Genomic DNA, 11966 nt, shown 5'->3' with positions numbered 1-11966 from the left:
ATAAAATCTTTTTGACATAAACGAGTACGGGTTTTTATATTAGTCCATCTATTTAAAATTGCCTTTTTAACTAATTCAAGGGGTATACTCGGAAACATTGCAATAACATTCAAAGAAATCATTACATGGTCATCCGGAACCTTTTCTTGAATGATACTTTTTTGAAATTCCCAGCTATTTTGGCATTATATTTAGAAGTTGTGATAGAGTCCTTGAGAATCAAATTAAAATTTTGTTATAAAAATTTGGTGGGAGTATTAATAGTTGAAATAAATATTCTTAAGGGATAGCCATTTTTGTGAATCTTTCTCAACCCATAAAATCGTGCAAGAACTGTGTCTTTCGTGTTATTATCAGTCCATCTTATATCCTTTTCCAGAAGTCCTTTTTTTCTCCAATTGTCAAGCATCTTAAAAGTGCCTCTTTTTAATTTTTTTAACGGATTTTCATGTAATAATTCAAAAATATCATTATCAGAAAGCAAATTCTCCATATCCCTGATATAATTCGTTTTTTTTCATGCAAAAAGTAATACTGCCTTTATCAGCATTCATGCAAACCATATCAGGATTGTTTCTAAGAAACTCTTTCGTCATCATGAAACCTTTAGAAATTCCACGATCAATATAACTGATATGGTATGTTTGATTCAACATCTTTTACTATTTCCATAATTTGTTTTGCCTTAGATTTTATCACACGGTTACTAGAACCTTGACCTAATCTCAGAATATCTGTGACTGAATCAGGAATTTGAATATCTGTCAAATTCACAAACCAAGGATTTTTACCTCCTTCTTCAAAAATCCTATGTAAATTTAAATTTTGTTCTTGAATATTAGTTTGCTGGTGAATTAAATTTGAAAGTTTGTTATCATGTTTTACATCGCTGATTAAAAATCTCTGATTGAGGAGAATCTAATGCTTTAAAAGATTAATAATTTCATCTTGTTGCAAACAAACTTCTAATTCACTTCTTATTCTTGAAATTCTTGACTTTAAAAAATTAACATGATTTGAAACATCTTTGATAAATAAATTTAGTAGTGAAAATTTAAAATTGTTTAAAGCCTGTTCAAATTTTATATTACAAAAATTAGTGCGAAAAGAAAAATCTCGAAATTTGTTATCCAGGAAAAAAAATTTTTCAGGTAAAACATCGTTTCTTCTACATTCAATCAAAAATCTTTTTTGAGGAATACTGCCTCTTAATTTTTTATTGATATCACACGATAATTGCACCTTTTTGAACACCTCAGGACCATGTTTAACTCTTATCTGATTAAAAAACATAGTATCATAGAAATGACCTCCAGTTCAAGTCAGCTAAATTAAAATTTACGAAATTTAAATTAGACAAAAATCCAAATTAAAAATCCCATTTAACGTCCAATAATCAAATTGATGCAAAATCCTGTTAAACAAAACAAGAATCCAACGACCAAATTTGGACCACAACGAATAAACAAAAACAAAAAATCCTATTGTAATCTGAAAAAACAAAAATAAAATAAAATAAAATTTTCGGACAAAAATAAAGAAGAGGAAAGAAAAATGAGAAGGCAGCCAACCACCTCACCTTCCTTCTCTTTTTCTTTCTTTCGTCTTTTTTATTTTTATTACCATTAAATAAAAATAAAATAAAAATAAAAAAACATAAATAAATAAATTTGCATTACCAACGTTTCGGTACTCGTACAGTACGCTTATCAAGGCAAGAAGAATTTAAGTGGTAGAAATTGACAGCACCCACGAACAGGTGCTTTCTCTTTGATACCTGAGAATCGAATGAGGGTCAGTAGGCCAATCTGTTGTAAACACAATATAAATATCTGTCACAATTACATCAGAAATAGAGAAAGTAAAAGAAAAACAGAATTCATGAAACTTTCTCTCTATTTCTCTCTTTCTCTCATTACTTGCACTATGCAAAATTTTAACATTATCTAAGTCAAACTCATAATCAACATCAACAAATGCCCTTGTACATGGAGAAAAAGATAGTGCACAATGATATCGCAACACCTCTGTATTGAAATAAAGCGCAGTATGATAACGTACAAGCAGGTTCTGAAGCTTTTTAGGATATTATAATGCACAATCATCGCTTGGCTACTACTAAAACCCTCGTATAATTAATATAATAAAATAATAATACAATGTAAAATCTTGCAATGTACGATATCACGATTTTACGATATTATAATGAGATAATTACGATATATAGCGCTGGAATTACAGTATATATTGCAATTCTTGCGATATAGTTTTCTCCGTGTATATCAGGCAAGAACACTTTTATAACAGCGTCCTAAACGATATAATGTTAACTATATATCATTTTTAAAAAAATTCCAGTTTATTTCTCTTTTAGATTAAAAAAATTTTTTTTACACTTTTTGAATGTTTTCAAATTTAAAAAGTACCATTATATGCGAAATTTCATTATTTTCCAAAACACAGTTAAATGTACTTAAGTTATAATAAAAAAATTATACAAAAAATTGTTTAAACATTCCCTCAACTTTTTTTTTGCTATAATTATAAAAATATAGTTTCATATGAAGCAGTTAAAGTACTGCTCCAGAAAATATGAATGACATTCTTTTATCAATGTCTAATGACCTAATATATATTATTATAAGATATATGCATATTCGTGTAATTCAAGTTTTGAAGAATCCTAATTTAAAGCCTTGGACATTAGCGAACGACGCCTCAACGTACCTAATAACTGTGATAAAGTTTTTAACAAAATATTGTTACGCACATAGCTTCAAATGAATATACCACTATTAAATTTTTGAACAGAAGCTTCACGTTTTTCGTGCACAGATCCTAATGAAATTCAATACAATTCGTAAATTTAAAATACACAAAAAATTTATAACCCCATACAAAAAATCATTCACGGCGAATCAAAATGAAAAATTACGAAAAAATACACTTTTTATTAACGGTTTACTAAATTAAAAACAACTTATAGTTTTATTCAACTGTATTACATTTATTATTTTTAAAATTATTGTCTGCTCTTCTTTATCGATGAATCGGGGTCTGCATGTCACGCCGCCAACCGTATATTTTTGGTACAACTCAGTCACCGCATCCTACTTTCTAACTGCGCACACGACCCTCTTTCGAGCAAAACCATCCGCTGTGCACAGACTATAGAGTTTTAGTTCAAACGACATGTAGGTGAATCGAGATTTAGTTCAATTGTATAGCAACCTTCCGGAAAAAGTATCCATAATATCGATAATATCGATATTTATCGACATTATCTCCTTCATTCGCCATCCCAACCTGACCTCGTTTCAAAGTTTCGTAAGCAAAAAGTATTTCAAAGTTAATAACAGATAAACAATCAATAAAGTTTTTATGAGTTATTATATTATTTATATCATTCTTATAATTGTAAAAAACTAAATAAATAAAAAATCTAAGAAGCACAAATCCCTGGCCGAACGAAAGAACCGAAAGGAGCATCTACATAGTACCCTTAAAGATCCCACTGAGCCCCCCTTCGGTACCTTCTTAAAAACTAAAAAAAAAAACAGCAAGATAAGCTTTTAAATTGTTGAAATTCGGATTCTGATTCCAAATTTGCATTAGAAACTCAGGGAATAAACGCAATTTTTTCTCTTGCAGCGTTAAAAACTTTAAAAAATAAGATACCTATCATTTGCATGGGCCAAATGCGGCTTCAAATGCATCTTCTTTTAGTAGCAGTTAATAAGCGTTCCGTCTGTAACTTTAAGAATTTTTTCTGGATGCTAGCGCCACACAGTGGAAACCTCGGACAACAATGCTGCGATGCAAGTAGGAGAGAATTTTATCTTTAATCTTCGCGCGCAACAATGCGCTTGAAGTCACTTTCAGCTATGGACATAGGAAACAATGGACTAGGCATGTCATCGTTGGGGTGATGCTATGAGGGGGGAGGTCCAGAACCTTTTGATGTCCCGCGACAAACATTGCAGCGCCCACATGTTTACATTTTCATGCACAGTTTGTCGGCAAAAATGCTCGTGCGCATAATCATATGGCACATAGTAAGATGGCGGCTCTCCCCACTCATAGAATTCTCCCCCCCCTCCCGTGGATTCAACCCCGCTCGCCTAAGTTAGGATGACATGCCTAGCCCCGTGTTTCCTATGTCCATGCTTTCAGCAGAAGTTAATGACATTTTTTAAAATTTTTAGCGCTGAGGGGGGCTCTGTGAGGTTTTTAAGGGTACTTTGTAGAGGCTCCTTTCGATTTCTTGGTTCCCGCAAGGAAGCTATATATTTTTAGCATCACATGTAATGATATATGTATATATACATAAAATAAATATAATTAAAAAAAAAATTAAGAGCAATTCATAGTCACATATGTAGTCACAAGGTTTTACAAAAATTACGCATAGGTTTTACGATTTCATAATTTTATAATTTTGTCTTAAGAAAACCACCAGTTCAGCTATGTTTGGCGACAAGCACGCCCTATTATTGGTTATTGTATTTTCTGCTGTTGAATTTACGCGTTCTAAAAGAACTGATTGTGGCTGGCACCACCATGTACTTTAGAGAAATCATGCGGAGTTCCTCACATCGTTTGTAGTTTTCCCAGAATTTAATAACGTCATTTTTTTCATGCATCAGTTCGTCCCCCAGGCAGTGATTCAAGTGCACTATAGCTTGAGAGTAAAGGGTAATAAAATGCATCGAAGGCTGGGATCTTATTTATTTAAAAATTCTGAATGTGGCTGTAAAAAAAGCATATACGAAATTTTTTAGTAAATATGAATAAGAGAAAAAAGAAAAATACACAAAAAACAAAGAGAGAACATAATATTTACGTGATTTCTTTGTATCAGGCTGGACCATGGACATAGAAAACACGGGACTAGGCATGCCATCCTAACTTGGCGAGCGGGGTTGAATCCACGGGAGGAGGGAGAATTCCGGGAGTGGGGAAAGCTGCCATCTTATGATGTGCCGTTTGATTATGCGCACGAGCATTTCTTCCGACAAGCTGTGCATGAAAATGTAAACATGTGGGCGCTGCCATGTTTGTAGCGGGACATCAAAAGGTGGCGGACCTTCCCCCTCATTGCATCACCCCGCATGGCATTCCTAGTCCATTGTTTCCTATGTCCATGGGCTGGACAGTCGACGTTTGTTGCTTAGTCGGCAGAGTTGTTCGCGAAGATCGAGCTGGGTTTTGGTTTTCCTTAATGGCTTGTCTCAGTTCTTCCTGTAATTTCATCGCTGCATTGGTGTAATTTTTTTTATCAACGAATCCGTGTTCTTTAAACCGTGCGTCTAAAATCGTGCTCATCCTAAAAAAATAAAATAAAAAGTACTGTATTGTATGTGTTACTATTTTTCTAAAATCATTTGCAAAGTACATACGCAGAAATGGTACGCATTTCACACGGCAGAAACCGCTCTTTTGTTAAGGGGCCATCCATATACCACGCGGATAACTTTTCACTACTTTTTGACCCCCCCTCCCCTCGTGGACAGCCGTGGAATTTTTACAAACACACCCCTCCCCCTAATTTGTCTACGTGAACGTATTTGATGAAAATATAGATATTATTGGTCTTCAAAGCACAATATAAAAAATTCCAGTGTTCCCCGAGTATACCTTGTCTCTTTTCAGTATATTTTTCACAGATTTAGGGGAACGAGTTTCGACGCGGATTCTAGCCCGACCTTCGTGCCCCCCTCGTGGACAAGCGTTGAATTTTCCCATGCCCCCCTCCCTCCGAAACTGTCCACGTGGTATATGTATGGCCCATAATTCGGTTAGCTTTGTATGGAATTTTAATTCTTCAGAGGTCATCATTTTTGGCAAAACGTCGTCGAGCTCCGAAAGAATCAGTTTCGTGCATGGAATAATGAGAGACATCGTTGGGTACTTATCCCCACTAAGTTTTTTAGTTGAGTTTATGAAAGACTGTAGAACCATTAATATTTCGGGGATCGCCTGTCTCTCAAGGCTTTTTAAAAGTGGCACGTTCGCTCCGGATTTTATCAGAACGATTGTGAGGGCATCTGTAGACGTGTTGATGTTACTTAGCATGAAAAATCAAGAGTCCAATCGCGTGTAGCAATATTGAGTTAATTTTACTTCCGGCTGATGCCGTTGGCGCAACTATGTCATCAGATTTCTTTTTCTAGTGGTTCTCAAGGTTATAGTTTTCGAATATCACGAGCTTGTTTTTTATCTAAAATTTTTATAAAATATCGTTATAGGTTTTCACATTTTCTTTACTGCAAATTCATCGTTCTCATATTTACATACCTTACATTCTCTACATGTAGCAAGCATACTACTAGCATTATCCGTCACTGTTATCCCAATGTTCAGGGATACGGGCTACGGCTAATGTTGCACACTGAAGTGCACTATTAAGGAGAAAATGTTCTATTATTATTAAATAGTTTTGGTTTGCTCAGCCAGCCCAGCCGTCGAAAGTTATTTCGATATGCCTGTAAAAATACACTTATTAAACGGAATATTTTTTTATAAGCTGCTAAAGGAAAGAGGCTCTACGTACTTCACAGTTTCCAAAATTTCTGACAAGTTTATTAGTCTTCTCAAACGCCTGTGCTATTAAAACATCACGAATATGCCGACTGGGTAAGACGTATTGTGTATCAAGTTCTCGAACTAAATCCGTGAAACCAATATTATCGACAACGCATAGTGCTTGTAAATCACCAATAACGAATTTTTTTGCTGCCCCATCCAAATTGGTTTCTGTTGAGAATTACGATTGAATGCTGCATAGTTTTGCTGAGCGAATTTTCGTACAGACATTTGGCCAACTATCCTCTTCGGATTTCGAGTTCGTTTCTTCTCGAGTCTGAAAATATAAATTTCTTGACATTGCTTGTATGCTCGGATCAATAAAATGTTGAAAAATCAAAAGATTTGTTGAGGAAGTGATTATTTCACCGACAAATATGAATTTTGTGAAACATACCCTGGCAGAACGAAGGAACCGAAAGGAGCCACTACAAAGTACCAGTAAAGATCCTTTGGGTCCCTATTCGGTTCCTTTTTTAAAAACTCAAAAAAACAGCAAGCTCAAATTTTAAACTGTTGAAATTTGGATTCTACGTTAAATATTCTATTTTAAACTCACGGAGTAATCGCGATACTTTTTTTGCAGCGGTAAAAAGTAAAAAAGAAAGATCTATAACGCCTGTTGACTGTTACTTACAGATGATGCGTTTGAATTGTAGCAGTCAACAGGCGTTATAGGTCTTATATTTTTTGTAACTTTTTACCGTTGCAAAAAAAAGTATCGCGATTACTCCGTGAGTTTACAGTAGAATATTTAACGTAGAATCCGAATTTCCAAAATTTAAATGTTGATTTTGCTGTTTCTTTTTAGTTTTTTTAAAGGGAACTGAATAGGGACCCAATGGGGTCTTTACGGGTACTTTGTGGAGGTTCCATTCGGTTCCTTTGGCCCGCCAGCGTACAAATCAGTGGGTAGCAGACGGCAGCATTTGAACGGTTAGAATCGTTTGCTTATTTATTTTTTTACTCACAATTCTGACATAATAGAAGAATTCTAGAGACATAACAATTTTCCAAAGGGCCAGGTCTTGATGATGGTGTCCGCAAATTTGCGAAATACGTTGCGAAATGGAGCAAAAAGCAGAGAAAATTGACATGCCCTGTCTGTGTTTTTGTAACCGAATTTGTAAGCAGTCACCAGGCTAGCTGTTACCTTCACCAAATATATTTTAAATAGATGCGGTAAGGGTCAGGAGGGGGAACGGCCGATATATATACCTAACTACATTTTCGTACATATCGAGGTGCTGCCCTCTACAACTTTTCGTCGTTTCTATGGCAACCGCGTCCACGATCATGTCAACAGGCGGGGTGGTGCAGGGGGCACACTGAAAGTTGTAGAATTCCCAAACCGAACGTGATTTTATGTTTCTCGCGTTCGCCTTCGCCATCAATATAGCAATTTTTGCTATAGCTCAGTCGGACGGCTGGTTCTGTACGCTAAAAATGTTGTGAACACTAAATTACCTAATTATATTCAAATTAAAGAGAGCCTAAAAATATTTCATTTCTATTATTATTTCGGAATTAATTAATTGCTCTTACGGTTGATTTAAAAAGAGCAATTTTCGAGATAATGAATAAATAAATTTAAAACAAAATTCTTTTCGTACTTTAGAATTGTAGTGAAATTTCTAATCTATTTCTTGAATATTTAATTTTTTTGATGAAAATTTGCATTCTTGGACAGAAAATTCGTCCTTTTTTATTAAAAGTTTCATCTTTTTTTGTTAGAAGTCATATTTTTGGTTGCAGGTTCATGTTTGTTGATTGAACATAAACTGTTTTGTTAAAAATTCAACTGTCCTTAAAAAAATTCATCTTTTTGGCTTAAAAATTCAACTGTGTGGTTGAAAATTTCACTGTTTTTGGTTGGAGTTTAATATTTTTTGTTTAAAAATTCTACCATTTTGTTTACATTTGAACTTTTTGCTTAGAAATGCAACTATTTTGATAAAAATGTAATTATTTAATAAAAATGTAACTATTTTTTCAAAAAAATTATCTTTTTTGGTTGAAAATTTAACTTTTTTCTTAAAAATGTCTCCTTTTTGATTGAAAATTCACCTTTTTTGGTAGAAGTGGCATATTTTTAGATAAAAATGAGTCTTTATTGGTTAAAAATAACCTGTTTTTTTTTTAATTCAACTTTCTTCTGAAAAATTCAACTATTTGGTTGAAAATGCGACTGTTTTTGTTCAAAGTTCTTTTTTGTATGAAAATTAATTTATGTTGTTACTAATTAAACTTTTTCATTGGAAATGCAACTTTTTTCTGACTAAAATTTAATCATTTATTTCTGAAATTGGACCATTTCCTAGAAAACTCGACTGTTTTGTTAGAAATGGAACTCTTTTGTTGAAAATTTGATTATTTTGTGAGAAATTTAACTTTTTTATTAAAAAATCATATATTCTGTTTCATAATTGAACTATTTTTGTTGCATAATCTTTTTTTTTTTTGGTAAAAAATTCAAACTGATTGAAAATTGGTATTTTTTAAATTTAAAATTTATCTTTTTTGATCGAAAATTACAACTGTCATGTTGAACATTTGTCTTTTTGGATCAAAAATTCACCTTTTGTTTGAAAGAACTATTATATTTTGTTCGAAAATTAAAACTACTTCCTTGAAAAATCATTTTTATTCCAATCTTCAACTGTTTTGATGAAAATTTGTCTCTTTTTGGATAGAAAATTCGTTCTTTTTGATTAAAAGTTTCATCTTTTTTTGTTGCAAATTTATCTTTGATGGTTAAAATAAAGTGTTTTGTTGAAAATTAAAGTTTCTTCTGTAAAAATCAACTATTTTGTTCAAAATGCGTCTCTTTTTCATCAAGTTTAATTCTCTTTTGTATGAAAAGTAATTTATTTTGTTAAAAATTCAACTTTTTAATTGAAAATGAAACTGTTTTTGGTGAAAATTTAATCTTTTCTTTCTCAGATTGCACCATTTCGTCGCCACCTCAACTATTTGATTACAAATGCAACTATTTTGTTGAAAATTGGTTAATTTTGTGAGAAGTTCAACTGGATTGTTAAAAAAAAATATATTCTGTTTCATAACTTAACTAATTTGTCGAAAAATCTTTTTCTTTGCTCGCTAAATCAACTGTTTTTTAGTTTCGCCCTTTTAGATAGAAAATTAATCCCTCTTGATTGAAAATTGGTATTTTTTTTATTGAAAATTTTTCTTCTTGATCGAAAATTAAACTGTATTGTTGAACATCTGTCTTTTTGGCTCAAAAATGCATATTTTTTCTTAAATATACTAATCTATTTTGTTCGAAAATTAAAACTGCTTTCTTGAAAAATCATCTTTTTTCGAATATTTAAGTTTTTTGATGAAAATTTGTCTTTTTGGACAGAAAATTCGTCCTTTTTTATTAAAAGAATAGCAACTGTTTTTGTTTGAAATTTAATCTTCTTTGAAAATTCTGTCATTGGTTTGGAAACTTAACTATTTGGTTAAAAGTGGAACTATTTTATTAATAATGTAAATATTTCCTTAAAAATTTAACTGTTTTGTTAAAAAATCATCATTTTTGGTCGAGATGTCAACTTTATTATTGAAAATTCATCAATTTGATTAAAAATATAACTTTTTTGGGGGTTTAATTAATTTTATTTTTGAAATTTGAACTAATTTGTTTAAAAATCATCAAAAACTTGGCTTTTGGTTAAAATTCATGTATTTTGTTGAAAGTTCGTCTTTTTTGGTAAAAAATTCTTCTTTTTTAAAAATCCTATTTTAGTTGAAAATTCATCTGTCTATTATTCAAATTCAATCTTTTTTTTTCAATTTTAGCACTTGGTTGAAAATTCAAACACGAATTTGGTTAGAAATAGTACTGTTTTAAAAGAAATCTGTTTATTTTGTTAAAAATTCAACTAACTTGTTAACAAATTTTTAATTAAAAAATTCTTATATGTCGATCTTGAAACTTCGTCACCTTGTGTCAAAGAAACATGCTATCAATTTGTTAAAAAAAAAACATTTTTAGCCTAACCAATAGTCAACATCGCTAAAAAAATACTTAAATTTACCATTTTTAAATGCTTGAAACACCAATAAATTTTTTGTCCTAAAAAACAAAATAATAGCATGTTTCTTTGATTCAAGTTGAAGAAACTTTATGTTCTACATATTCAACTTTTTTGAAAATGTGTACATAGGACTCAATCCAAAAAAACATGCCTTTTGGCCATTTTCAAAAAATTATAAATTGCGCGTAAATTTTTCCAAAATTTCGTATTTTTTACTATTATTTACTAGCAAAAATTGTACATAGAAAAAATTTGCCATAATTTTTGAAGCAATAGGGAAATTTTTTGGAATTTTCAATCATTTTAATTTTCAATTCAAAGAAGGCAACACATAATACGTACCTGCTTGTAAAAAATAATTTTGCTGAAATATTTTCATTGACTTTTAATTTTGTCAATAATATTACTAATTAATTAATACATTCATTAATTAGCTGAATATATATTTAGGCATTTTCTAGTTTTCTATCTTTTAATTGTCCGGAATGCTTACGTAAAAATTCCAAGTATTATATTTTTTATGAATAAAATAGTAGAAGAAGATATTTTTTGATTTTATATTAAAGTATTTTTTAAATTCCTGTTTTTAAAATAGAAATATGAAAATAAAGTAAATATTTTTTTGCATAAAAAGGATTATTTGAATTGTCCGGAGTGTTCACGAAAATATTCGATTTATCCTCTTTAGGAATATAATATTAAAACAAAACTTTTTATTTTTTTGCTTTTCACAAGTTTTCATTATAAAAATAAGAAGATGGAATTTCAAGGTTAGGATTTTCAATCAATAACTTCAATTACTTCCATACTATTATTATTAAATTATTGATTTATGTATAAAAAACAGTAAAAATAGTCCACCAATGGTAAAATCATCCCATTCTTTCTAGATATATATTTTATACCGAATTATCTTTATCATCTTTTAAGTGACTTGTTCATTCTTTATTTATATAAGACTTTATTTTACTTTTTGAACTAATACGAATAAATTACTTATACTAAGAATAAGTTCAAATGAAGAAAAGTTATCTTCAGTCCTAGAGAATAAACAATCCATAATAATTAAAAAATTTCAAGTTCCCGCTCAAACAAAACTGAGTTTATTGCGGCGCCTCGTGGCATGCGGTTAAAATAATCCGTTTAAACGCAGCGGCATTGCCGAATTAGGCCGAAAAGTACCGGAAAAAATAGAAGCCACAAATTCGACGATAGCGCGGCTCTTGTGATATGTGGCCTAACTGACCCTTACCGCATCTAGGTAAAATATCTTTGCCTTCACTCTACCAAGGATATTAAAAGAATAGATGCGGTACGGGAGGTCGGAGTGGCAGA

General features: G+C 31.5%; 1 protein-coding gene across 1 annotated transcript in view; it reads right to left on the bottom strand.

Moving 5' to 3' along the window:
• Window positions 1-6763: 6763 nt before the first annotated feature.
• Window positions 6764-11966, bottom strand: part of LOC117178659 (cytochrome P450 4C1-like) — a 166991-nt gene continuing 161788 nt past the window's right edge. Inside the window, exon 15 of the mRNA XM_033370083.1 lies at window positions 6764-6862. The gene's annotated coding sequence lies outside the window, so the exon portion shown is untranslated. The remainder of the gene's footprint in view (window positions 6863-11966) is intronic.

This window comes from Belonocnema kinseyi, chromosome 8 (genome assembly GCF_010883055.1).
Source record: "Belonocnema kinseyi isolate 2016_QV_RU_SX_M_011 chromosome 8, B_treatae_v1, whole genome shotgun sequence".
Taxonomy (NCBI): Eukaryota; Metazoa; Arthropoda; class Insecta; order Hymenoptera; family Cynipidae; genus Belonocnema; species Belonocnema kinseyi.
Note: the sequence above shows the minus strand (reverse complement) of the source record. Positions and strands in the feature narration are given on the sequence as shown.